General features: G+C 34.4%; 2 long non-coding RNA genes across 3 annotated transcripts; both read right to left on the bottom strand.

The window, feature by feature from the left end:
- Nucleotides 1-217: 217 nt before the first annotated feature.
- Nucleotides 218-20168, bottom strand: LOC145720551 (uncharacterized). Of its 2 annotated transcripts, none has more exons than XR_014143605.1 (3): nt 19837-20168; nt 3105-3165; nt 218-360 (listed from the first exon to the last, which is right to left on the bottom strand). It is a non-coding gene; the product is annotated as an uncharacterized LOC145720551 (long non-coding RNA). The 2 variants fall into 2 exon arrangements; XR_014143606.1 differs by lacking the exon at nt 218-360 and adding an exon at nt 367-2584.
- Nucleotides 20169-20188: 20 nt separating this feature from the next.
- On the bottom strand, nt 20189-24713 carry LOC145720550 (uncharacterized). The gene is made up of 3 exons (XR_014143604.1): nt 24281-24713; nt 22577-22717; nt 20189-20290 (listed from the first exon to the last, which is right to left on the bottom strand). It is a non-coding gene; the product is annotated as an uncharacterized LOC145720550 (long non-coding RNA).
- Between the last annotated feature and the right edge of the window lie 3222 nt (nt 24714-27935).

Raw genomic sequence — 27935 nt, 5'->3', positions numbered from 1 at the left:
TTTTTTTTTTAAAGATTTTATTTATTTATTTGAGAGAGAGAGTGAGAGAGAGAAAGAGCACAAGAGGGGGGAGCAGGAGAGGGAGAAGCAGACTCCCCGCCGAGCAGGGAGCCCGATGCGGGACTCGATCCCGGGACTCCAGGATCATGACCTGAGCCGAAGGCAGTCGCTTAACCAACTGAGCCACCCAGGCGCCCTGAAGTGTTTAGTATTTATGGAATGTGTGTTTTGAGGAGGAGAAGGAAAGACATTCAATCCTACCGAGACTTTTTGCCATTTTTGAGGTATCTCCTTCTGCTGTATTCATGCTCCCAGTGAAAATTTCCTCTAAATCCCCATGTACTCCTGTAATCTCAGGTCCTAGGGAAAAAGATGCAGGGGGACCATGCTGAGTAAAATTGCATTATTTATCACTAAGATTCTCTGATAAATTGTGTTGTATCAAAACTGTCCTAACTCAAGACCTGTTATAAAAGGAGTCCTGATGCAATCCTAATCTTCAATTATAAACTTTTTCCAATTAAAAAAAATGGTGTAAAGAATCACAACATCTGGAGAAAACTTAACAATGTGTTTTTCCCTAAGACTCTGAACAACAGCTTGTGTAAGCTATTGACTCTATGATTCTTCCCCTCTACCACACCTTGGTTCTTGCCTGGATTTTGTACCATATCAGCCCTTGAAAAGGAGAGACTATGATGCATATGAATTAACAAAGTCCATGTAAAAACTCTCATCAATCACTTAGCACTCTGGAAATACCATCTCTTAGCACTGTCACCATAATATTGTGTTTATTATAGTGGACATCTAACTTGGGAAACTCAAAGAAGTTGGACCAGGTCAATAATATCCCCAGCTTTTGGTCCTCTTTTTAATCTAATTGGCATTGTAGGGTCATAGGTTTACTGTGGTATCCTGGACACTTTGCATGTCACCACATAGACCACATAGACAATGCTTGGCCACCAATGTTTTGGTGGAATGGCCTTCAAGGGCAGACATCCTGATAAACCACTGTTGCCTACAGTTTCTCATCTGTATCTTATGGGAGATTTTCACAAAACCATTTCTCATCCCTATTCCTAGTGTCAGTTGTATGCAGGTCTACCTTGCCCTCATTTTAGGGTACAATCACATGTCTCTGTGTGAGTCTATAAACTGCTACATGAGTAATAAGCTTTGTATTTTCATTTGGGCTCATTGTCTTACACATTTATGAAAGTGTGGCAAGTAAATCTAGCAGCTGCCACCACAACGTAACTTATGGGCTGCTTGATCACTTTACAGATTTAGTTACTCCTGAGGTCCATGGGAAATACTGCTTCCTCTTGAGGGAGAACTTATGTTTGGAGATACAACCAACATTAATTTCCAACTAATATCTGTAAAATATCTCTATACAGTGAGCATAGAAACATTCTGTCCTATAGCATGTTAAATTTCACCATACTAACATCTATTGGACACTTACATATGCCAGCCACTGTTCTAAGAGTTTTATACACACAATCAGTTTTAATCCTCACACCAACTCCATTATTAGTTCAAACCTATACATGAAGAAATTGGGGTTTAGAGAATTTAAGGAACTTCCTCATAGTTAGTACTGAGCTAGAATGAGCCATAGCCAAAGTTGGAATAGACATAGTCCAATTCCGATGCCCTTATTTTTAACTACAAGGTGATTCAACCTCCCCACTAACAGTGATCACACAAAGTTTGATTTGTGTACATAGCAATCTATCTCACTGTGGATCTTTACGCCAAATAAAACTGATCACCTTATGTGATCAAATGTGATCCCCTCATTTCCTCAGAATATCACTTTCTCTAGTAACAGTCACTTAACCAATAAGTCATTTCTAAGTTTAGTTTATGTTTTAATCTAAGAGAGGCATTAATACCCCATCCCCAATCATGTGATCATCTTCTACATGATAATTAAACATTTTAACAGGCATCTTTTAAAGTTGCCCTGTTTGGGGGGTCCTGGGTGGCACAGTTGGTGAAGCAACCTACTCTTGGTTTTGGCTCAGGTTGTGATCTCAGGGTCCTGATCTCAGCGTCCTGAGATCAAGGCCCCTGTTGGGCTGTGAGCTCAGCAGAGTGTCTGCTTGAGACCTGCCCCTCCCACTCATGTTCTGTCTCTTTCTCTCTCTCTCTAATATAAGTAAATAAATTAAAAGAAAAAAAAAATAAGGTTGTCTTTAAAAAAAATTAGCCATTTAAACACATCACACTTATTTAGGCCAGATAAAGCCCTATCTTTATGAAAATATAAGGAACATGGCAATGAGTGATCCCTAGTAATGGATGTCCTATCTGTCCAAGACTCAAAATCAAATATTGACCTATGTTGCCACATATATACCCTGAAGCTTGTATGTCATTTGCTGTGTGCTGCTAACTACTTTCAGCTTTTCAAGAACAAAATTCCAAGGAAAATTTTCCTTACCATGTCCTCTGCATAGTCGAGTCACATTAGAAATAGCTACCCTTCTGCTCTCCAGCCTCCTTGGGTTCCCATTTTGATTAGATAGAGGTTATGCAGTCATCATCATTTGAACTGACCCTCTTTTCCCTATCAATACCGAGTCCCATGAAAATCAAGAAAGAGAGAAGACAAATGAAAAAAAAGCATTTTCAGAATTAATTTAATCTCTTATAATATTTACAAGAGCTTTGATTTAATTAATGACTATGTATGCAGACAAAACCTTAGTTGTTTTTTGGTAAAATATTATTTTAAACTGGATCTATATACTATGTTTTTCAAGGTATTAAAAATGTTCCTAAAATGAAACTTGTTAGGAATACCACAGGAAATTCAATATAGATTTTGTTTATGTCAGTCAAGCAGAATAAAACATTTGGCTCCAAAAAAAGTCTTGGCAGAATTTACCAATAAAGAGATTTGATAAACAGTAAGAGAATACTTGCCAATGACAAATCTAGGAAATAATATATAAGATGTATTTTAGATAGAACATTTTATTATGCATATAAAAGAGATAAAATAATTGATCAAATTCTTGATCATTAAGGAACAAAAAGAAATAGCCGTGAAGAATTGTGAAACAAATTTACATGAAAAGACTTACCCTTTATATTTTGTATTGACTTGTAATTCTTCATCAATATCATTTTTATAAATATTCATATCTGAAAATTCATAAAGGGGCACACACAGGATGATATTTTGTTATTGTCCATCTGTACTTTCTAGTTAATGCATAAAGTCATACTAATTTAAATGACTATAACAAATATCTTAGTCTTTGAAAATTGGCAAAATTAGTTTTACATATTTTTATTCATTTGTTTCAATTTATGAACTGCAACCCATGGCCTCTGAGTACATGTGCATGATAAAATTATCACAAAACAAATTATAAATAGTAATCACTGACCTCTTTCTTAGCCACTGAACTTTATCAATGGCCTGACCCAAGATCCCACGCCTGGAGGCCAATCAACTTTACCCTGTCAGTTCATAAGGCAAATAAATTTCTAAATATGATCCCCCAGATAAAGAACTGCCAACCTCTAGTTTGATTAAGCTGAGATTCACTGACTGTTGTCTGTAGTAGTTATACAGCAAATTTTAATTACGAAAATATAGAAGCAAAATTTACTACAGTGATCTTACGGAAACTAGTTTATGGATCTAATTCTTTTTTTCTAAGTCAATTTACACCATAAATACAATTTGATAATTTAGAATTTCTATTCTAAAAATAAGTTTACTTCAAGAAATATAGTTTTATTTTAATAAAGGTCTTCATGTTGACAGAATTAACCTAACAGCAACTGGTCTGAAAGCTAAAATAGATTATGAATTTTTCAACAGTTGCATTTTCCACATTTCATTACAGTGACTAGAATTCTGGGGAAATACAAAAGAGTTACTTGGAATTTTGAAATAAAAGTAAATACTTCTTTTTATTCTTTAATGTTTAATAACTGCAGCTATTTTTTTCTTCCTCTCTTTCTCATGTGTTTATGATCTTTACAACACTTTGATATCACTAAAAAGTATGAAAGATTTTTTCATTAGGGTCTTACTCTCAAAGAATAAGATATGAGGGGCTGTGAGGGAAAGAAAGAACAGAGAGAGAGAGTCAGAAAAGATGTCAAGTCCTTCTTTAAAACTGTATTCACGTGGAAGAGGAGTCTCCTGAATTAGATCAAAACAAATGAAGAAATAGTGAAAAACTGCACAAAAACTCAAGGTTTAAAAAGAGTACTATTAAGTATTCAGAATGTGTACTATAGGTAAGTAAGGGAAAATTTTGATATGTTAAAGTCAGATTTTTTTTTGAGTAGTTAACAAAAGAGAATCTGTCCTAAGACAAACATGAAAAGATATACTATGTTTATATGGAGGCAGAAAACACCAAGAAGAGCCAACACAATATTGAAAAAGAAGAACAAAGTTGGAAAACAGATAGTACATGACTTCATGACTTATTTAAAGATACAGTAATCAGGACAGTGTGGCATTGGCTAAAGAATAGACAAATATCAATGAAATAAAATCCAGAGACCAGAAATAGACCCACATAAATACAATCAACTGATTTTTGAAAAATGAACAAAGGCAATACAATGGAGTCAAGATCGTCTCTCCAACCATTGGTGCTGAAACAACTGGACATTCCCAGGGAAAAAAATAAAGCTAGACAGAAACCTTACACCTTTCAAAAATGAACTAAAAATAGATCATAGGCTTAAATGTAAAATACAAAACCATAACACTCCTAGAAGATAACATAAGGGAAATGTAGGTGACCCTGGATATAGTAACAACATTTTAGAAATCACTGATAAATGGGACTTCACTGACATCAAAAACTTCTGCTCTCTATAAGACCCTGTCAAGAGAATGAGAAGACAAACCACAGATTGGGAGAAATATTTGTAAAAGACACAGCCATTAAAGGACTGTTATCCAAAACATACAAAGAATTCTTAAAATTCAATAAGAAAACAAACAAACCAATTAAAAAGTAGGCCAAAGACCTTAACAAATATCTCACCAAAGAAGATATGCAGATGGAAAATAAGCAGATGAAAAGATATTCCAAATCATATGTCATCAGGGAGATGCAAATTAAAATAGCAATGAGATACCAGTACAAGCCTATTAGAAAAGCCAATATCCAAAATGCTGGCAACATCAAACACTGACAGGGATGTGGTGCAACAGAAACCCACTCATTATTGGTGGGAATGCGAAATATTACAATCACTTTGGAAGACAGTTTGGCTGTATCTTACAAAACTAAACATACTCTTACCATACAATCTAGCAACTGCGCTCCTTGGTATTACCCAAAGCCTTGAAAACATATCCACACAAAACCCTGCACACTGCTGTTTATAGCAGTTTTGTTTGTAATTGTTAAAACTTGGAAGCAACCAAGATGTCCTTCCGAAAGTGAGTGGATACATAAATCGTCGTACCTCCAGACAATGGAATATTATTCAATGCTAAAAAAAAAAAAACAAAACCAAAAAACAAAAAACAGAGAACAGAGAGCTATTTGACCATGAAAAGACATGAAGGAAACTTAAATGCATATTACTAAGTGGAAGAAGCCAAAGACTATGTACTGTATGATTCCAACTATATGACATTGTGGAGAAGGCAAGGCTACTGAAATAATAAAAAGATCAGTGGGGGAGGAACCTATCAGCAGTATATTCAGTAATACGGCATGGAAATGTTCAGAAGTATTTGGTTTTGAAATGACATTAAAGCCAGGAATCAACATTAGTGTCCAGTTCCAACTTTTGTTAGAAACTAAATTACTTTGGGGTGCCTAGGTGGCTCAGTCAGTTAAGCAACTGATTCTTGGTTTTGGCTCAGGTCATCATCTTGGGGCCCCGAGTTCCAGCCCTGTGTTGGACTCCATGCTCAGTGGAGAGTCTGCTTCTCTAACCTCTTCCTTTGCCCCTCCCCCTACTGGTGCGTGTGCACTCTCTCTCTCTCTTTCTCTCTCTCTCAAAAATAAATAAGTAAATCTTTAAAAAAATTCTAAAAAACAAGAAATTAAGTTACTTTATTAAGATTTTAGTGCAATTAACCCATCTGGACATTCTTCCTGGTTTCATTATCCACTCAACACTAGACAGCTGAATTTCTACTAATGCTTCTGATCAAGTGAACTGTTTCATCCATATTTACATGGACATTTAATAATGTTTATATCTATTTAAATTTATATTTGCATAATGCATTTTTTTCTTTTCCCAAATGGAAGGCATTATTCTTTCAAATTATTGTTTAAAAATTAGAGTATGGATGCTATAAAACTCAAATTGAGGCACTTTGAAACTTGTTTAAATTTGGTCATTTTGAAAAAAAAAAAAATTTGGTCACTTTGCATCGAAAATTAATTAATTACCAACCAAGCCAATCTATCTTACTGTAACCATTTAAAAGAAGCACTGGAAAGATATGTTTATATGGTATCATGATTTACAATAAGAAATATATATTTAGTCTTTGTACCCACTTCTGGCACAGAGCTCCTAAAAGTCTTTGAATTTCCTAGTGATAAGCAGAGTAATGGTATCTTTCTGTTATATTAATGACCTATGGATGGGGGCTGGTTGCCAGAAGAACCAACCATGCTTATTAAAAGGTTGGAACTTTCAGTCTCATCTTCAGCCTCTGGGGTGGGAAAGGGGGCCTGGAGATTGAATCAATTGCCAATGGCCTATAATTTAGTTGATCATGCCTATGTAATGAAGCCTTCATAAACACTCAAAAGGAGACTGTTCAGAGAAGCTTCCAGGTTGGTGAACAAATGGAGGTGCTGGGAAAGTGACGTACATGGACAGGACAGGGAAGCTCAGTGCCCTTTCCCCCTACTCTGCCCTATGCATCTCTTCCATCTGGCTGTGCCTGAGTTATTTCCTTTTATAATAAACCAGTAACATAGTAAGTAAAATGTTTCTCTAAGTTATAGAGTTAGAACTGCTCTAACAAATAAATCAAACCTGAGGAGTGGGTCATGCGAACCTATGATTTATAACCAGTTGACCAGAAACACAGGTAAGAACCGCAGCTTGCAGTTGATATCTGAGGTGTGTGTGTTGTGGGGAGGGGCCAGAAGAGAAAGAGAAAGACTAAATTCTTAACCTGTGGAATCTAATGTGATCTCTGGGTAGATAGTGTCCTGGAATTGGATCCAGAAACCCAAAAGAGTTTGTTATTGTAAAAGTAGTTTAAAAAAATCCTTCTTGGGGCACCCGGCTGTCTCAGTCAGTAGAGCATGGGACTCTTGATCTCGGGGTTGTGAGTTCAAGCCCCACATTGGGTGTAGAGATTACTTAAAATTAAAATCTAAAAAATAAAATCTTTCTTGAAGAATATATTAAATTTCAAAGATGAAGAAGCTAAGATTTTTCTCATACTGTATCTCATACGTATGACTTGAATGACAGACATCATCTGATTGTGATGCCCTAACTGGTAAATTATAATTGTTGACATGAAAATGAAAGAGGAAAAAGTGCTGAGGCAAGCAAAGCATAGCATTCTTATTTCAGTATGTATCTTTTTCTCTTCTCCAAATTTGCACTTAATTTTCAGAGTAGCATGATAACTTCTCTCAAGAGCCATCATTCATTCCCAAATATCATTAGAAAGGTTACAAATTTAAATCTTAGCAAATGGGCAAATTTGGAACCTTACATTAGAATACACAGATAATTTACTTAATCTTTAAGAAATGAATATTTAGCAAAAAAGAAATGGACCTACTTATTCAGAGGATATTACAATTATGTTTACTTCTTCTTAGCACTTACTATCAAAACTGACCCAGAGAGTTCTTTCTTTTTTTTTGTTTTAAAGATTTTATTTATTTATTCATGAGAGACAGAGAGAGAGAGAGGCAGAGGGAGAAGTAGGCTCCCAAGGAGCAGAGAGCCTGATGCGGGACTCGATCCCAGGACCCTGGGATCATGACCTGAGCCGAAGGCAGACGCTTAACCATCTGAGCCACCCAGGCGCCCCAGAGAGTTATTTCTTGAGAATTTCACCTACTAATACCATTCTAAGATATTTCTGTTCAAAAAAACCATACATTTTCCTATGATCTTATATCATTGTTATAAAGTAATAGTGATTACTATAATAAAATATCAAATCTAAATATAACAGCAATACCAATAAAACTGTAAGTGCAGATTTTTTTTTTAAATTCCCCCAATTTAAAGTATTATTTCTTATTCAATACAGATTCCCCTTATCCTAAACATCTGTGATGATATAAAACCAACATAATAATTAAACACTAGTCTAAGGCATGCTTTGGCTGCACTGAGAAGTTTAGTAAAGAAGAGGTGGGATATAATCTCTAACAGGATTGAGACCAGAGTACTACATAGGAGGGAACACAAAGCAAAAATCCTTTGCTGGGCACAAAATCTATATGCCTACAATGACCCTTATTCCTCTTGAAGGGGGAAATAGAAATAGTTATTTTATCAGCAGGACTCAAGCTGAAAATATATACACAGAATTAGACAACTACTGCTGATTATTATTCAGTCATTATTAATTTGCCTCACTTAACTGAGAATCAACAATGAACTGAGCACTGTCGAAGTTTTATTTTAGTATACAAAAAGATTTTGCATTAGTCAGACTGTGGCCAAGACTACAGATTGGTGAAAATAGTAAGATTTTGCCAAGATATTACCTCCTCCTTGAAAATTTTAGTGGTTCTCTATAGTGTAAAAGAACACCTTAAAATTTAGTGGCTTAAAACATTAATAATTTATTATTCCTCACAAATCTGAGAGCTGGCTATATAATTCCTCTGTTGGATTTGCTGTCACTTTAGGGACAGCCAGGATGGAATGTTCAAGATAACCTCACCAACTAATTTGGAATTTGGATCTGGCTCCTTTTTCCTCCACATGGTCTCCAACTCTCCTCTAGGCTAGAATGCCATATTTTACATGGAAGCCATTACGCAACATTTTAAAAGGTTGAAAGTGGAAGCTGCAGGACCTCTTGAGAAGTAGGCTGGGTGATTCACACAATGTGATTTCTACGTTATGTTGGTCAAACCCTAGACCAGATTGAAAAGATTAAAGAATAAGCCACATTTAGAATGAGAAATAGCAAAATATTATGACTATGTTTTCAATTTACAAGGTTTTTTCGTAAGTACATAGTATATAATAAAGTTTTTATTGATTGATCAAGATCAGAACCTTGTAGTCTAAGAGGACTGTTGGTTTTGCTTGCTTCCTCTTTGATTATTCCATTCTTACCTCATATTTGTTTTATTATAAAACTCTGCAATATGGCAAGACTTTGAATATTCTTCCATATTCTTATAGAATTCAGACAAAGGAAAATAGAGTAAAAAATATCAAGTCACTTAATAAAAGAATGGAATTTAAAGGAATATGTAAAATTGACTATATCTACAAATAAAAACTTTTTTTATATATTGCTTGGCAAGTTTAGAAAGTACTTTTAAGGGGCGCCTGGGTGGCTCAGTTGTTAAGCGTCTGCCTTTGGCTCAGGTCATGATCCCTGGGATCAAGCCCCGCATCGCATAGGGCTCCCCACTCCACAGGAAGCCCGCTTCTCCCTCTCCCACTCCCCCTGCTTGTGTTCCCTCTCTCGCTGTGTCTCTCTCTGTCAAATAAATAAATAAAATATTAAAAAAAAAAAAGTGCTTTTCAGTATAAAACTATTTGATTTGATTCTTAAAACAACTCTGTGAGGAAGAGAGAAAAGGTATTATTATTCTTATTTTACCTATTGAACTCAAATATTTAAGTGGATTGTTCCGAGAACACATTCTGAGTAGGTGGCAGAGACAGATCTAGGATTTGGGTGTTCTAACTTTAAAAATTGATCCATTATGTTTCAATACCAAGCAAAGTTTATCTCTTTCGTCTAATGAAAAGTTACTTATATGTGAATACTTTAGAACACTTTCCAGACTTTTTTTTACTTTTCTTACTGTTTATGGCCACGCTTTCTTTCTTCCTTTTTTACTAATTCTCTGTTATGAGGATAAAGTCTGATTTTTGTTTGATTAGCTATTAGATTCAAACATAGTGGTGTGCTCCCTGTGAATGGACATAACTGTCTAATAATTATGATAATGTTGAATACCAGAGGTCTATGGACAAACTAATCTATTTTAATTAATCTAAAATTACTCATATCATCTGTTTATTATTGTTCGAGATCTGTATTTTGCAAATTAAAAAAATAGCATATCCTTACTTAATTGCTAATTCAAAATAAATATACAAATCTAAAAAAGGCTTCATTTGTTTCAAAGAATTTAATGTTAATTTTATAAATACAAGTACTCTGAAAGAAATCATATCTTAACTAAAATATTTATTTCACTATATTTCATCACTTCTTATACAGAAAAAAAGATTATATATTAAAACTATTAAGTTGGTGTTGTCTGTTTTAATATTTAATCAATTTAGTATCAGCTATGGTTTTAAAATTCTAATTCATCACAGGATATTAAAAATTAATTCAGGAAAAATGTGTCAAAGAATATTAAATTATAATACACTTAAAAATTTAAGTAAATCACATTAAGAGCTTCTTTACAATTTTGGAATTCAAATTTGTATATAATTTAGTTTCTTATAACTTGTTTAGACTAAAATATGCTGAATATTCAAGAGTGAAGCAAATGTTTATTTGCCACTTTGATTATAAAATTGGTGAACTATAAATGGCTACAAAGAATCTGTATTCCTGCCTATTTGTTTAAAAATTACATTAAAGAAAATGACTCATGTAAAGTTAGACACAGACCAATATGTGAAACAAAGGTTTTATTATAATGTGCAGTGTAATACTGGAATCCTTATAGCATAAACTTACTAGTGGAAGTGTGAAGAAAATATTATACATTGACTTGACCTCAACACATTTGATAACTAAAGACAACTAATATTTTGACACACTTAAATTTTTCAAGCAAATAATTTACATTACCTGCTCTTATACAAAATTCACTTCTGTTAGTGTATTTTTAGCCAGTAGTTAAGCAATAGATTACCAGCATCATACAATTCATGTAAGTTTAGAAAATGGGATCCTGTCTATCAACGTCTCAAAAGTATTTGTCCTCAAGAAGTAATACATTCTCAAAAAAGGTAAGTAAAAATAATGAGCAACGGTAAATCATGTAATAGATTAAATGATGCAAAGGTATATTTCAAGAAGAATATAATGAGAAGGAAAAAGAATGTCATATTACATTAGAACAAGTGTAACAATTATGAACCTTTATTACCTGAATAACATAGCAATAAATTGTATAATGAAAAAAAGAGAAAGAGAAAGAAAAATTACAGGGGCACCTTGGTGGCTCAGTTGTTAAGCGTCTGCCTTTGGCTCAGGTCATGATCCCAGGGTCCTGGGATCAAGCCCCACATCGGGCTCCCTGCTCGGGGGGAAGCCTGCTTCTCCCTCTCCCACTCCCCCTGCTTGTGTTCCCTCTCTCGCTGTGTCTCTCTCTGTCAAATAAATAAATAAAATCTTAAAAAAAAAGAAAAAGAAAAATTACAAATGCAAAGAGAACTTTAGGGGAAAAAAATCATACTAGGAAATTTAAGAATCTCTTCATCCAAAAGAAAAACAAAAATAAAAATTATGGCAAAGATTTAATTAATAAAATTAACATAAATATACTTGTGTATATATGCCATATTTACCTCACAAACACTATATAAAACACCTTCCATATATTTGTGGAATAGTGTAGATTTCAGTAATGACAGTTTCTACCCTCAAACTGAGTCTTTTGCAGATAACAATTATAAATTCTGCACAAAATATAAAAAATAACTATTTTGAAACACTGAAGATTAACCAAATTCAGAGAGAAATAAGGGAGCCTGACCCTTGAAAGAATGGCAGTATAGTGAATGGGACTTGGATTTATACATTTTTTTCCTAAGTGTATTCTCCAGTTCCTACAGTGCAGGGCAGCTAAAACTCAAGTAGAAAGGCACAGTCCTTAAGGAAACAGAGGATACAATTTAGGGTTCCTTAAATGCATGGAAAATGAAGGAAGAAATCCCAGGAAGGAGATAGCCACAGGAGAAGTCATAAAAGTTGCATATTAATGTCACCAAAATCCTATCCGACCCCTAATCTGTGCATGCTTAAGGAAGATTTCAAGGTGAGGTGACATAGATGGAAGGCTAAAAACTGAGCAGAGGTTTCACCTTCTTTCAAGTGAGAATTGAGCTTTCATTTGGCCAAGTTAACTGCATAGCAGGTCAAAAATAATACACTTCCAAAGAAGATAAAATACAGAGATCCTACAGCATACTATTTAAAATGCCCAATAATCACTCAAAATAACTAGACACGCAAATATACATGAGAATTTCAATAGAAAAAGCAGCCAGTAGAAACCAACATAGAGCTGACTCAAATGTGAAATTTAACAATGGGTTTATTTATTTTTTTATTTTATTATGTTATGTTAATCACCATCATTAGTTTTTTATGTAGGGTTCCATGATTCATTGTTTGCGTATAACACCCAGTGCTCCATTCAGTACACACCCTCTTTAATACCCATCACCAGGCTAACCCATCCCCCCACCCCCTCCCCTCTAGAACCCTCAGTTTGTTTCTCAGAGTCCATAGTCTCTTATGGTTCATCTCCCCCTCCAATTTCCCCCCCTTCATTTTTCCCTTCCTGCGCTCTTCTTCTTTTTCTTTTTTTAACATATAATGTATTATTTGTTTCAGAGGTACAGGTCTGTGATTCATCCGTCTTACACAATTTACTGCGCAGACCATAGCACATACCCTCCCCAATGTCTATCACCCAGCCACCCCATCCCTCCCACCAGCCACCACTCCAGCAACCCTCAGTTTGTTTCCTGAGATTAAGAATTCCTCATATCAGTGAGATCATATGATACATGTCTTTCTCTGATTGACTTATTTTGGCTTAAAGCAATTATAAGTCTGTTCAAGAACATAAAGAAATATATAATCATAAAAAATACAAATGTACTATTTTCAAAATGATAAAAATAGTTAAAAAACCATAACCATAATATACTGAAAATGTTTCAAATATGGAAATTAAACAACATACAACTGAATAAACCATGAATCACAGAAAAATGATAAAGAAAATTAAATATTTTAAAATAATGAAATAGACCACATTAATATTTTAAGGATGCATAAAACATTGCTTATACAATAACAAAAGTGAGTGTAGAACATTTTGAATAAAAAACTCCATGAAAATTTTTTAAAGCTAACAAAAAATAAAAGTTATTGAAAATATCTGTAGTATATATTTCTATTTATGTATTATTTCCATTTATATATATCATTTCTCTATATATATTATTCATATATATGTATATATATACACACATATATATATAAGTCTTAGCAAAGGTGATCAAAGAAAATAAAGAACTGAAAATTGTGGGGGCTTTTCCATTTTTCCCATCTTTCTGCTCTGTGGGTAGCATTTGGACATGGAACTGTATAGCTATACCAGTGATGGAGCCATCTTGAGAGAAAATTCACTTCTCTGGCCAGAGAAATTAGGAAAAGCAGAACTTGTGGTCCAAATACTTAAGGGGAATCCCTGTTATTTTTTTTTCTTTCTCTTCTCTTGCTACTTTGTCATGAGAATGACCAAGAATGTGGAAAGACCTAAGTAGCAGCAGGAAAATAAGTTTTGGAGAGAAACCTTATTTTTCTAGCTAGAGAACCAAGAGAAACGTTTCCTGAGAACTGGATAGTATGAGAAAAATTCCAGAGATATGATCTGGAAAAAAGGATATGCTAATTCTGTGTATAAACTGGTAAAAGTCCCAGACTCTTTTTCAACTAGATATGCATAAGATCAAACCAAAACAACACAATGAGCTGAGAACTAAATGAGAAAATTAACTACAGCCTAAATCCCAGACTCTAACCCTTCAGAGGCATATGGGCCAGATTAGAACTGAGACATTAAGAGAGCCTCTGAAAACTGAACTGACATTAGAACCACTGGCCACAGAAGGTGACATAGATTTGAGGTCTATACCTAATCAAGTTGATTGTCTACTAAAACAAACAAAAATCAACACTCTCCACGAGACAATAGGAGCAATAAACTCAAACATAATCTTTAATTTTTCAAGATAAATCCAAAATTACCTGGCCTGCAAATAACTAGGAAACTATGACAAATTGCAAAGGGAAAAAATAATTGATGTCAATTTCAAGATGGCCCGAATGTTGGAACTATCAGTCAATGAATTTAAAGCACCTCTTATAACCATGTTCCCTGACATAAAGATAAATGCTTTGAAATAGAAAGGTAGAAGTACTCAGATAAATAAAAGCTGTATTAAAAAATGAAAAATTTAGTACTAAAAAATACAAAATGTGCCATTAAAGGATATTCACTTGATAGGATCAGGATGACCAAGGACAAAGTTCACTCACTTAAAAGTAGATCAATAAAAATTATGAAATCTCAGGAACAAAAATAATTGAAAAATCAAATAATAAAGCCTTAGAAACTTGGGAGACAATATCAAATGCTGTAGCATTTGTCTCAGAAGGAGAGATTTGTGCAGAAAACATATTTGAAATGGTGACCAAAAACTGTCCAAATGTAGCAAAAGGCATATACTTACAAATGTAACAAACTCACCAAACCTAAATAGAATAAACTTAAGGAAGACAATGCTCAGGTATGTCAAAACCAAAAATAAAGAAAAAGTATTAGAAGCAATCAGAAAAAATGGCATGTTAGAGGTTTATACTATTTCAAATGACTGTGGATTTCTCATCAGAAACCATACCAGCCAGAAGACAATGGAATGATATATTTAAAGTATTAAAAAAATTATTAGTCTAATATTTCATACCATAAAAATGTTATTCAGAAATGATGGTGAAATGAAGTCACCCTAAAATGAAGGATAATTAAGAGAATTTCTTTCCAAAAAATCTTCTGTAAAGCAAATGATAAAGTTCCTCAGGTTTAAGGAAAATGATACTAGCAGGAAACACAGAATTTCAGGAATGAAAGAAAAATAAGAGGAATGGTAAATATCTGGGTGTATTTAACAATATTTTTCTTCTAGGTTTTTTAAAATACATATGACTATATGACCACTGAAAAAAACTTACAACATTATTTCATGGGATTTTCAATATATGTGGATATGATACATATGGCAACAATAACATAAAAGGGGAAAGTGACCTGTATAATTATAAGGTTTCCTACATTTTATGTAAAGTAGCAAAACACCAATTCCAAATCGGCCATGAAATGTAAGGTATGTATATTATAATATATAGAGAAATCATTAAAAATGAACAGAGAAATATAACCACATAGTCAATGGATACATTAAAAAATAATTCCCTGAAGTATTAAAATAGTCCAAAATAGAACAGAAAAGAGACAATAGAAAAATTTAAAAAATGGAGATAACAAATTGAAAACAAACATATAATTATATCAAAATACAAACATAACAATAATTATATCTATGCATACAAAATTAAACATCAATTAAAAGGCAGAAATGGCCATAAAGACATAAGAAGACAGATTGTATGAGGAGCTAACCAGAGAGCTTCAAAACATGAGGAGCAAAACCTAATATTACTGGTAGGAGAAATACATAAATCCATAATTACACATGGATATTTCAACTCACCTTTATCAATAATACTGAATATGTAGAGAGAAAATCAGGAAAGATATAGAAGATCTGAGAAACATAGCCAACAGCCTCGACTTTATCGACATTTATGACACACTCCATCAAAAACCATCAGAATGTAGGTCTTTAAGGGCAGGACAACTTATACATAAAACAGTAATTAGCATTATTAGTAAATCATGGAAACAGAAATGATAAAAATAAAGAGAAATTCCATATCTTATCAGTTATAATGGATAAAATTTTAAAGATTGACAGCATCAAATGTAAGCAAGGTTGTGGGGCAACTGGAATGCTCATATGTTGAATCTGGGAAGGTAAATTGGAACAATAATTTACAAAAATGTTTGGCAGTTTCTTACAAAATTGAATATGTACCTATTGTATAATCCAAATAATTCCACTCCTAGGTGTTTACCCGAGAGAAATGAAAATAGGTCTTTACAAAAAGTTTTGCACAAGAATAGTTGTAGAGGTTTTGTTCAAAAATAACCAAAAAATGGAAATGATTCAAATGCCCACCAACAGAAGAATGTATAAACAGATTGTGGTACATTCAGGACAAAAATTCAGGAAAGTAACGGGGCACGAGAGGAGAATAACTAGGAAGGGGCCTGAGAAAAATATTCTAAACTTGATAGGGTGGAGATTACGTGAATGTCTGCTTTTGGGAAAACGAATTGAATGCTATAGATAAATACTAGAATGTAATGTACACAGGATGACTAAAGCGAACACTGCTGTATGATATATGGGAAAGTTGTTAAGAGAGTAGATCCTAAGAGTTCTCAACACAAAGAGAAAAATTTTCCCTTATTTTTCTTTTTTTTCTTTCTTTTCCTGTTACTGTATATCCATGTGAGGAGCCAGATGTTAGCTGAATGCTATTGTGGTCATCATTTCACAACATATGTACATCAAACCATCATGCTGTATTCCTTAATACAGTGATAGATGTCAATTGTTTCTTGATAAAACTGGGGAAAAAAAGGTTTATGTATTCCACAAAGAGAGAACGATAAACAGATATGAATTCCTTTTTGTAGTAATAGGACTTAGCAACTGTGAAACTATTTTCTGTGTGTTCTAGGCTTGATCAAATGAGTAAACATATTGATAGTAATGAGAGTAAAATTCCTTGAAATATGAGTATGAATTCATGGTCTTTAAGAGAGAGAAAAAATAAATGGATAGATATGAAAATGATATTATATATGTCATAATTTCCTTTTTTTATCCTCTAAGAGAGCCCAGGAGCAATGATACAGGTAGTAATAAGCACACATAACACCCTGATCTCAGCTTTTAAGTATCTTTTTTCCATTAAAGATTGTGAGGCCTTTTTGGAGAAAAAGCTAATTCCAGAGCTGGGATATGGAAATGAATAAGGAAGCCTGAAATGTCTTTTACTGCTGTCAGTAAGAAAGTATTCAAAGAATGATGGGGAAAAAAATCAGACACAAGAGTTAGATTTAAGAGTTTCCCACTGAAGAAATCTGACACAAATTGAGGATCAAACATCAATAACTATATTAAAGGAATACAATCCATTGCATACAACAAGAATACATGAGCCATCCTAGGGTAAATAAACACATAAGTAGACAACAAATAAATAAACTATAAATAGTTTATAAAGCATTCATAGTTGTTTTTAGTGAGAGGTATCTATTTACTAATACTAGTGAAAATGGAATTTCTGACAATCTGTTTTGGATCCATAAACATATAGCACTGTGGTTTACACGTAGTATAAATTTAATAAATCTTTGTAAAATCTAAGAATGAAATACAGCAAGAAAAACAAATACTATTACATTTATTTAATGGTATTATTTTCAGCAATTTATGTAATTATAAATTTTGCAATAAATGTTAAAGCAATTTATCCAAACTACATGTTTTTATCACCTTTTGAGTAACAGATTACTTAGTCAACCATATAAAAAACTACTCCTCCAAGCAGCATCCTTCCCTTCCTGATGCTTTCCATGATAGAATTCCCAAATATTTCACAAGGGAATCCCATACAGAGAAAATGAGACACACACACTGCCAGAAATGGGACACCAGGGAGCTTACTAGGATATTAATACGTGTGAGTTACAGTAAATTAAGCTAAATGAAGAGCTGTCACATAAGGCATTGTGTCTACTGATTACATATGAACGATTCTGGATGAACTGCCCGCTATCACCTATTCACTCAGCATCAGACCAGGAAACAGTAATGTTTGCTTCTATGTGTAACAGAAGCAAAGAACAAAATCTGAGTGGATTTTCTCATTTTGCTCCTGTTATATTTTCAAACACTGAATATACATTAAATGCTCTTGATTACTTTTGCTTTTAAGATCAGGTCTCCAAAATTGTATCATAGACTCACAATATCATTAACTTAGGTGCTTAAAAAATGTGGTATACTTTTCCTGTTTCAATTTGTAATGTTTTTTTTTTCTTTATAATCTTTTTAAATTCTTCCTGATTCCCATATTTTTCAAATAATCATATTCTTTCCTCTCAATTAAAAATATTGCAATTTAATATGCTTTTTCAGAAAAATAAATGACAAAAGACAGCCACTAAGGCAAGTTTATTCACCTGTTTACCCAATGCTAGCTAAAGTAGTGCTACACTAAATGTAAGCTTCCACTAATATTTTTCTCTCTAGTAACTGACCTTTAACAGTTCAATGTAAGGAAGTGATTGGTTTCATCTGCTAACTTTGAAGTCAACATCATATCTTTACCTTTTATGCTGAACACCTTATTCGGTTCAAGTTCTGTTTTATTAGATACCATATTTGCAAAACAAAAGCAGATACTTCAACTTGTGTGTCATTTGAAACTTTACAGCTTCTTATGCCACGTCTCATGCTATTTTTTACTGATATATTCTCATAGAGCATAAGCATAAAATAATGAAAAGTCCCTTGGATTTTACAATGGGTTAAGTACCAAATTCTAAGGCTAAACAAATTAGGTAAAGCAAACTCCTTAGTATCAACAAATTACGCAAGTAATATCACCTTTGTGAGCCTGAGTTCTCTCATTTTTAAAATGAGAGTGTTAAACCAGATAATCCCAAGGGTTTGTTGTATATCTAAGTGTGAGATATAGTCATTTAAGCGAAATGAAAATTAAGATAAGAGAAATGAGAATAAAATGTCTATAAGACTTCTAGTTAAGATGGTCTCTGAGTTCTGATATTAACCTCCCCACTTCCCCTATTATATAGGACACATATGTTAAGGATATTCTCAGATTTACAATGTGACTCACTTCCTATAACACACTGCCACATACAGTGGCAAATATTCACTTGCCTGGGAATATTGGCCACCTGCATATCTCAGCCCACCAACTACACACATGGAGTTTTCCAGCTTTAATGGCATTTCTAGACTTGGTTGAAGCTCTGTACCAAGAAGATGGGGTGGACAACCTGGGCTGCTGTCCAAGGGGTGATGCAATTTTTTTAATATTGGGACCCCATAGATTAAAGAGACAGAAGAAAGCCTGGAAGATTCCCCTTCTTTACTATATTAGTTTGCTAGGGCTGCCATAACAGAATACCACAGATTAGGTGGCTTAAACAGCAACAGTTTGTTTCCTCATAGACTCAGAGGCTCAGAGTCCAAGACCAAGGTGTCAGCAGGTTTGGTTTGTCCTTAGGCCTCCTTCTTCTGTGTGTAGACATCCGCTTTGTCTCTGAGTCCTTACATGGCCTTTCCTCTGTGTACACACACCTCTGGTGCCTCTTCCTCTTCTTATAAGGACACTAATTCTATCAGATTTAGGGCGCCACCCTTATGACCTCATTTGACCTTAATTACTCCATAAAGGCCTTTCTCTAAATACAGTCACACTGGGTGTTAGGGCAACATATGAATTTTGGGGGAACAGAATTCAATCCATAACATGTACTTGCTCTCATGGGCTTCTTAAAAAAAAAAAAAAAAAAAAAAAAAGATTACTCCAAAAGAATCCTGTATACTGAATGGACATTATCTATAGAGCTGTTTCTCTTTGAAGCTTGTCATGGAACAGCACCCATCTTAGTAGCACATCAGTTAGCTTCAGTTCACATTTCCTACCTCAGTTTCCTTTCCTTTACCCTTTCTTCTTTAGTCCTTTCTTCAGACTCTATTTTCAAGAGTATCTGTCATAGCACTGACATATAAATTGTTTATATACATCTTTCTCAGGATCTTCTAGATCAAGCAGACAAAATTAAGTTATAACCTATACAAGATTTGAGCAACCTAGTTAACTCATTCCCAGCCTGTTCCAAAAAAGCAGAAAACACACAGATACCTTTATTGTGAGGTTGTATGTTAATCTGGTGGACTGTGATTAACGGTTGCTAAAGCTGTAGGTTCCAAGAGTTTCAAATTCTTCTAATATTCTTGGTTTTTAGCTTCCCTATTCTTTGGGTTTTCTTTTTTTTTTTTCCTGTTCTTTGGGTTTTCTTAAGAACTTCTTCTTAAATAGAATTTATGCATTGCTGATTCTTCAGTTGTGATCAACTGTTATCCCACAGGAGCCCTGCTAATGTGTAAGATGTAGAGAAGGGGATTATTTAATATTATGATTAAATCTTAGTGGGCTTATGTCCCTGGGCTGTGACCTTCACTTTTTCTTTCTTTCCGTCTCCTGAGGTGAGGCAGAAAGGTAGATTTGGCTGTTGCTGGCTAATTACCCTTCTGCAGACTGGGTGAGATAAGACTCTGATAGCTTTTTTTCACTAGAGAAAAGGACTTTGTTATGCAAAACTCACTGGACATATTTCAAATATTTACTTTCCCCTTCTCTGCCAATGATCCAGGGTACTTTTCGGTTCTTCAGAATGAGTACTCAGTAGGGTTCCTGGAAGTAAAACCCATGAAAGTGTGGGGACCTTCTAAGATTGGATCCTCCAGAATTTTTTCACTCTCTGGATAACCCATACTCAGTCTCCAGCAATTCATCAAAACTACTATTTAAGCCTTCCTACCAGGTTATGGCTCCAGTGGCTTTCACTCCACAAAGGTGATCTCAGTGGTGCCTCTTTGTATTCACCCCTCTTTCCAGATCTCAGGGTGATGATTTTCCCTGTGATCTCAATTCTTTCATGGCCCTCAGAAAAGTCATTGATTTTCCGTTTGCTCAGCTTTTTTTCTTGTTGTAATAATAGAATTGCTAATTTCCAATCTCCTTACATTTAGAAGCTAAAATCAGAAGTGCCTAGAACTAATTTTTTTGTTTTTTGTTTTTTGTTTTTGTTGTTGCTGTTGTTGTTTAAATAAGAAATTACCATGAACATTCCATGTAGATATTTGAAAACATCTATGTAATAGATAATTTTTTTCTAGAAAAATATAAATTGCCAAAAATTAACTTATAAAGAAAGGGGGAATATAAACAGGATTATACCAATAAATTTAGTTGGTGATTTAAACTTTCTTACAGACAGTAGGTACAAAGAGTCTTACATTAAAATTTATAAGTCTTTTAAGAAATAAAGAATCCTTAATTATAAAATATGTTTCCCACAAAGAAGAAAGGAAAGTTCCCTATTAAGAACCTAGGAAAAGAAAGGAACTTTTTAACCTAACAAAGTTTATTTTACAGAAGCCTATTGAAAGCATGCTAGAGAATGGTGAAACTTAAAAACATTCCTATTAAAGTCAGAAATAAGACAATGATACCACATACCACCAATTATATTCAGTGTTTTACCAGTGCTCCTGTTTAGGTAATAAGACAAGAAAAATAAATATAAGGCAGATACCTAATTTTTTCATTTCTTATTTTTATTAGCAGAATTCACTTCCTTTATGGTTCTAAGAAAATGTCCCCATTTTTTTGCTGGCTGTCAGCCAGGAATAGATCTTAGGTCCAAATGGCCACTTTGAGGTCCCCTCTAACCCAGCAAAACAAAACCTCCCTCATGCTGACCTCTCTCAAGCTTTGAATTTCTCTGACTTTGTGTTCTACTGATAGCCTGAGAAAATACCCTTCTTTTAAAGAGCTTATATGATCCATCAGGTCTACTGGGATCATCTCACTATCTCAATCTCAATAGATTAATAACCTCAATTACATCTGCAAAATCCCTTTTTATATATAACATAATCATGACAGTAACGCCAGGGGGGTGGAGATCTTGGGGGCCTACCTGAGAATTCTGCCAACTGTGGTACTCATACCACTGTTATTTGCATTAGACTGGTATTTAATGAAAGAACAATACCCATAATTACTTCACTAAAATATTTTAGTTGTAGCAATAATGAATTCATGAATAAGCTGACACATAGTCACTCACAATAACCCTGTAACTTTTTTTTAAAGATTTTATTTATTTATTTGAGAAAGAGAGAGAGCACAAGCCTGGGGGAGGGGAGAGAGAGAGGGAGAAGCAGACTCCCCGCTGAGCAGGGAGCCCAAATCATTGATCCCAGGACCCCAGGGTCATGACCTGAGCCAAAGGCAGACGCTTAACCAGCTGAGCCACCCAGGTGCCCCACAATAACCCTGTAACTTAACTCTTGTGTTGCTCACATACCATCGTATCACAAGTGGATGGATATTGAGAGGTTTTATCAATAATCATCATCGTCTTTTTATACTTCCCTAGGTTGCAATAGTTGGTGAGAATGATCTTTTCAACTCAGCTTAAAAAAAAAAAAATCCTTTCTGTGAAACAAAACCACTTACCCAAGAATTTATTTAAGTTTCATCAAAGACACATACCTAGGTATAAAAATATATGTATAAAATATAGGTATAAATGTTTGTCTAATCCTCACACTGATTTCAAAATGGAAAAATAAAAAAGAGTAAGCAACTTACCATCAGTTTAATGCACCATGAAGTGGAATTAATGCATTGTAGAATTGTGCTCCAGACTGAACAAGGACATCAAATTCTCCTCTAAGATAAATTTCCACTCCGGGATGATCTGAGAAGATATATTGTATATACCTCCACAAACTAGACATAGAATGATAAGAAAAAATCATGATCTTCCCGAGCCCCTTGAAAGTAGGAAATGGTTCCTTGACTTATTTTGTTCCTTCAGCCTGAAGTGCCTAGAAGGCAGCGAACTGATAAGAGGGCTCTAAGAACAGTCTCACCATTGTTATAAAATATTGGCTCTGGCCCCACCCATAGGCTTATTATCTTTGGACCATGCAATAACTTAAAAATTAGAGTCAGTTGTCAGTACTTTTAACATTAGAAGATTTCATATTTTTTATCAAATCTAGATTTTTTGGTATATCCTGAAAAATCAGTAGGTGCAGCAGCTCGGAACCTACATTCATATATGTTACCCATCCTCTGAAGGTGTTCCAGTCCAGCTGCTGCAAGCTCTCTCCCGTTTAACATAGCATACTACCAGGCTGTTTTGCTTATTTACATTACTTCCCTGGATTCTATGGAACTTTTAAGTTTTCTACCATTTCTCCTCTCTAAATGTTGTTTTCATATGTATTTCAGATATGTTAGTCTCAGTGGATGCTCTGAGGAAGGAAAAAACGAGCAATAGAAATCAAGGCTGTTAAGTAAATAAACTTGACTACACTTGTTTTACCCAACATTTTCCAAACACCACTGGCTGCAGAGCGTGTTATTGGGTAACACTTATTAATATATAACAGATCTAGTAATTTATGGTAATCGAATTTAATTTTTTCTTACCCACTGAAAAAATATGACACCTTATCTTAGCCAGGCTCCTCTAGAGGTAATGTTTATATGATAAATTTTTGGCAAATAGAGAGGAGGAGGGAGATTTGCAATCCCAAGGCATTAAGAATAAGGGGGAAAGGAGAGTAAAACATAGAAAGAGGAAAAACTAATCCAAGGTGGTACTTGACCAACCAGTCAAGGCTTTACAAGAAAACTTAGCCCAATGTTCAGTAACATGAACATTACTGCACTGACCCTATGGAACTATAATGCTTCAAAATAACCTTTGCTGGTGCCTGCTTGTCTCCTGTATCTTTCTTGCCAATATTCCATGTCTTTTTTTTTTTTTTTTAATGTTGGTTACCTGTCCCCTCCAAGTAGCCATTAGGAAAGCCATGTACCATGGTGGAACGCTTCAACAGAATCCAGCAGTGGTGCGAGTTTCCAGAATCTTCAGGATCTCGTTCGGTTGTATCTATAAGCCAGAACTGTTGTTGCTACCTCTATGACAGGCACAATTTAAGCCTTGTTGGAGATTTACACTAATCCAAGGTCAAGCTGACCCAGCCAAAAATGTTAGGAGATGAGGCATTGGCTCTGTCACCCAGGAATGTTCACTGGGCAGGTGATCCATAACGCAGATAGAATCAAGCAAATTGGGAGGATAGATACTTCAAGGTTGATATACTCTCTATCAGGTCATGCTTAACCTTGAAAATTCAACTTAAAATTCAAGCAGGAAAAGAACAACTTCAGAGAAACTGGGAGTCAGTTTTCCTTGATACAAGGATCATCTGCAATCAGATGTTTGAGCCCGTTTTCTCTAGTATATTTTTTTTTAATTTACTCATTTCTTTTACATACCAGAATTTCCTACAGTTGTATGTAAAGCGACACGAGTTTTCCAGTTTCTCTCTTTGTTCCCACTAAGGCTTGGCATTGCTGCTTTCCATGATTGGCTATCTTCTATCTCTACATGAGAACAAAAACGTTGCAAGTTTACTCACAGTAACTATTTTTTTTTTATTTTATGTCAAGAATATTGTGCAAAAAAATTGATGGTAACTAAAAACTATCTTCATTGATAGACAATAATTCTTTGAAAAATCATGATGAAATATAACATCTTATTTACAGTTTATAGGATCTAAGTTGAAGAATACTCACATATAACATATTTGCTATTAATTATATGAAAATTTCACAATTGTTTTTTGACAGGAGAATTTTATAGCTAGATAACTGGTAGTAAAAAAAACATAAAAATTCAATTCCTTACTTTTCTGACAGACACACTTATTTTTTTTTTTTGCTGCATTTTTTTTCTCTTCTCTATGAACTCTCTATTCTTTTTTATTGATCTATTTGTGTGTTCTTTCTCCAATATCACGCTGTCTTGATTTCTGTAGCTTTATAGTATGACTTGAAATCAGGTAGTGTCAGTGCTCTGACTTTGTTCTTTTCCTCCAATATTGTGTTGCCTGTCCATATAAACTTTAGAATCAGTTTATCGATGGGGCTCCTGAGTGGCTAAGTTGGTTAAGTAACTGCTTTCAGCTCAGGTCATGATCTCGGAGTTCTGGGATTAAGTCCCACATCCGACTCCCGGCTTAGTGGGCAGCCTGCTTCCCCCTCTGACCCTCTCCCCTCTCATGCTATTTCTCACTCTCTCTCTCTTGCTCTCTCTCTCAAATAAATAAATAAATAAAATCTTAAAAAAAATAGAATCAATTTATCCCTATCCATAAAATAACTTGCTGGGATTTTGATTGAGATTGTGAGGGATCCATAAATCATGTGGGGAAGAACTGAAATTTTGACAATATTGAATCTTCCCATTATGAACATGAAATATCTCTTCATTTATTTAGTTCTTTGATCTCTTTCATTAGAGCTTCATGATTTTCCTGATCTAGAACTTGTACATATTTTGTGGATATTTTTGGACATACCTAAGTATTTCATTTGGGGAGTTATTGATTGAAATGGGATTTGTTTTAATTCTAATTCTACTCATTCATTGCTGATATGAATATTGACTTTTGACTCCCTCCTTAAATATATGGAATTATTAATTATTTAATTTTTTATTTTTATTTTAAAATAATTAAATTAATAACTCCTGATGAGGAAGACATGTATATTTATTCCGGTTGTTTATTTCATTTTACTTTTTCCTTCTTCTCACCCCCTATCTTGGGTCATATCAAACACAATAGCTGCTCCTGAGATTACAGCTAACTGTCTTGTGTTCGCAGCTGGTGCCTATGTCAGAGAGGAAGACTAGCTCTTGCTGCATGCACACTATGTGTTAAGTGCTGAACTGGGGACCTATTTAAATTCACATTATTATAAGATGAGTGCTACTGGGGCGCCTGGGTGGCTCAGCTGTTAAGAGTCTGCCTTTGGCTCAGGTCATGATCCCAGGGTCCTGGGATCGAGCCCCACATCGGGCTCCCTGATCGGCGGGAAGCCTGCTTCTCCCTCTCCCACTCCCCCGCTTCTGTTCCTGCTCTCTCTAACTCTCTCTCTGTCAAATAAATAAATAAAATCTTTTAAAAAAAAAAAAAGATGAGTGCTACTGTGTTCTTGGTACAGAAGAGACAGCTGAATCTCGTAGATGTTACATAACTTGGTTTGAGTCACATCAACAGAATATTCTGGCTCTAGACCTTTCTTAAACATTTCTACAACCCCCAGCCCACTTGATAACGGCATGCAGTAAACCACAAACAGACACCAAAAGTGTAATGGAAAGTTACAGGTATTGTACAACTACATAAATGTGGACAGCTTCTGTCCTGAGTATCTTCGGGGACATGATTTAATATAAAATGGTTCTTGATAGTCTGTCTGCAAGCTCCATTCATCTGTTCATCCTCTCCAGGATAAACTGACCCAAGCAAAAAAATCAAGTTCTGAAGTCCCTAAGGGCCTTACAAACTTTGAAAAGGGAGAAAACTGGTGTCATATTTTCCCAGTTCTCTCCTGTCTGCTCTCAGAATATGACCACACCACAAAATAATCCAGAGAGCAATCAGTTTAGGGAATTCCCGATGGTATTGCTTTCTCCAAACTGCACTAAAATTGAGGAAATTTTAATGAATTTTCAAAAAGCAACTGATTTTTGGCAATAATACATCTTACCTATTGGGACATTCAGAAATTATGTAAACTCTGAAACATGCAATGGTTATCTTTTAAATGTTCTAAAAAATTTATATGTAAGTAAGGATATTTTTATTGTGTCCTCCTCTCATATTTGCCTTCTCTTGTCCTTATTCTACTTGGCAAATTAGGCCAATGAAATGGCAAAATGTAAGTATTATTTTTACTTTTTTTATTTCAGAAGTATTTATACAAGAATAAAAGTTGGAGGAGTGAATCATCCACCTTATAACACCATCCACTATAGTATTTCTATTCCATTGGGTTAAAACACAAACACACACACACACACACACACACACCTTCTCATACTTGCCTTAAACACTCACTCTGAATCTTTATGTAAGTGTAACTTTACTTTTGCAACTTTTCTTCTCAACCTACATATACTTTGCCCAACCTTCCTTCATCTCCATAGCTTCAATTATCATCTGAAATTTAGATTCTATAGATCATTAATGCCAAATCTGTATCACCAGTCCAGAGCTCAAAAGATGACACATTTTCCAATATGATCTTCATTTATTTTCCTTGGGTTTCTTTTTAAATTTCTCTTTGGCTCTATTTATTCTCTTTGTCTTCCTCCTCTCAGAAGATGCTACACTGTACCTTTCATGGATAGTCCCTATAAATATTCAGTTGACCCCTTGCTATTCCCATTCGTGGGAACTTCTTAGCCTTTGATATCTTTACATTAGCTTGCATTCACTTTTTTCTCTCTGGTTGCCTTATCTTCTAAAACTCAAAATTTTCTTCTCAAAGATCAGTAGAATAATAACCATGAAATTCTGAGAAAAATGATTTAAAACTATATTTTTATGTTCAACAAGACTATCTTTAAAGATGGGTGCAAACTTTTCAGATATGCAAAACACAGAAATAATGCCATCCACATAGACCTAGAAACCATCCCTAAATAGAGTACTTGCACCAGGGATGTCCACAAAAAAAGGAATGCCAAACATTGAAGCCATAGAATACAAGTAAAATTGATGAATGTGTACTAATAAAATTTATAATTAAGATAAAATACTTGCAATTTTTCATTTGAATGGAAATTTCTAAAATCGAAAAGGCATAAAATGGAAAATATTTATTAACAAAGTCAAAAAATGCAAAGAAGGTATGGACAACAAGCAAGTTGGAGAAGAAAGTCTTGTCTTATTTGGAGGAAAGTTTTGTTTGCTGATTATAATATGGCCTTAAACTTTCTATTTTTTAAAAAAAAATTATTTATTTATTTAACAGAGAGAGAGAAACAGCAAGAGAGGAAACACAAGCACAGGGAGTGGGAGAGGGAGAAGCAGGCTCCCCACTGAACAGGGAGCCTGATGCGGGGCTCAAACCCAGG

This window comes from Leptonychotes weddellii, chromosome 3, assembly GCF_054177405.1.
Source record: "Leptonychotes weddellii isolate Sample4059 chromosome 3, ASM5417740v2, whole genome shotgun sequence".
In the NCBI taxonomy this organism is placed as follows: domain Eukaryota; kingdom Metazoa; phylum Chordata; class Mammalia; order Carnivora; family Phocidae; genus Leptonychotes; species Leptonychotes weddellii.
Note: the sequence above shows the minus strand (reverse complement) of the source record. Positions and strands in the feature narration are given on the sequence as shown.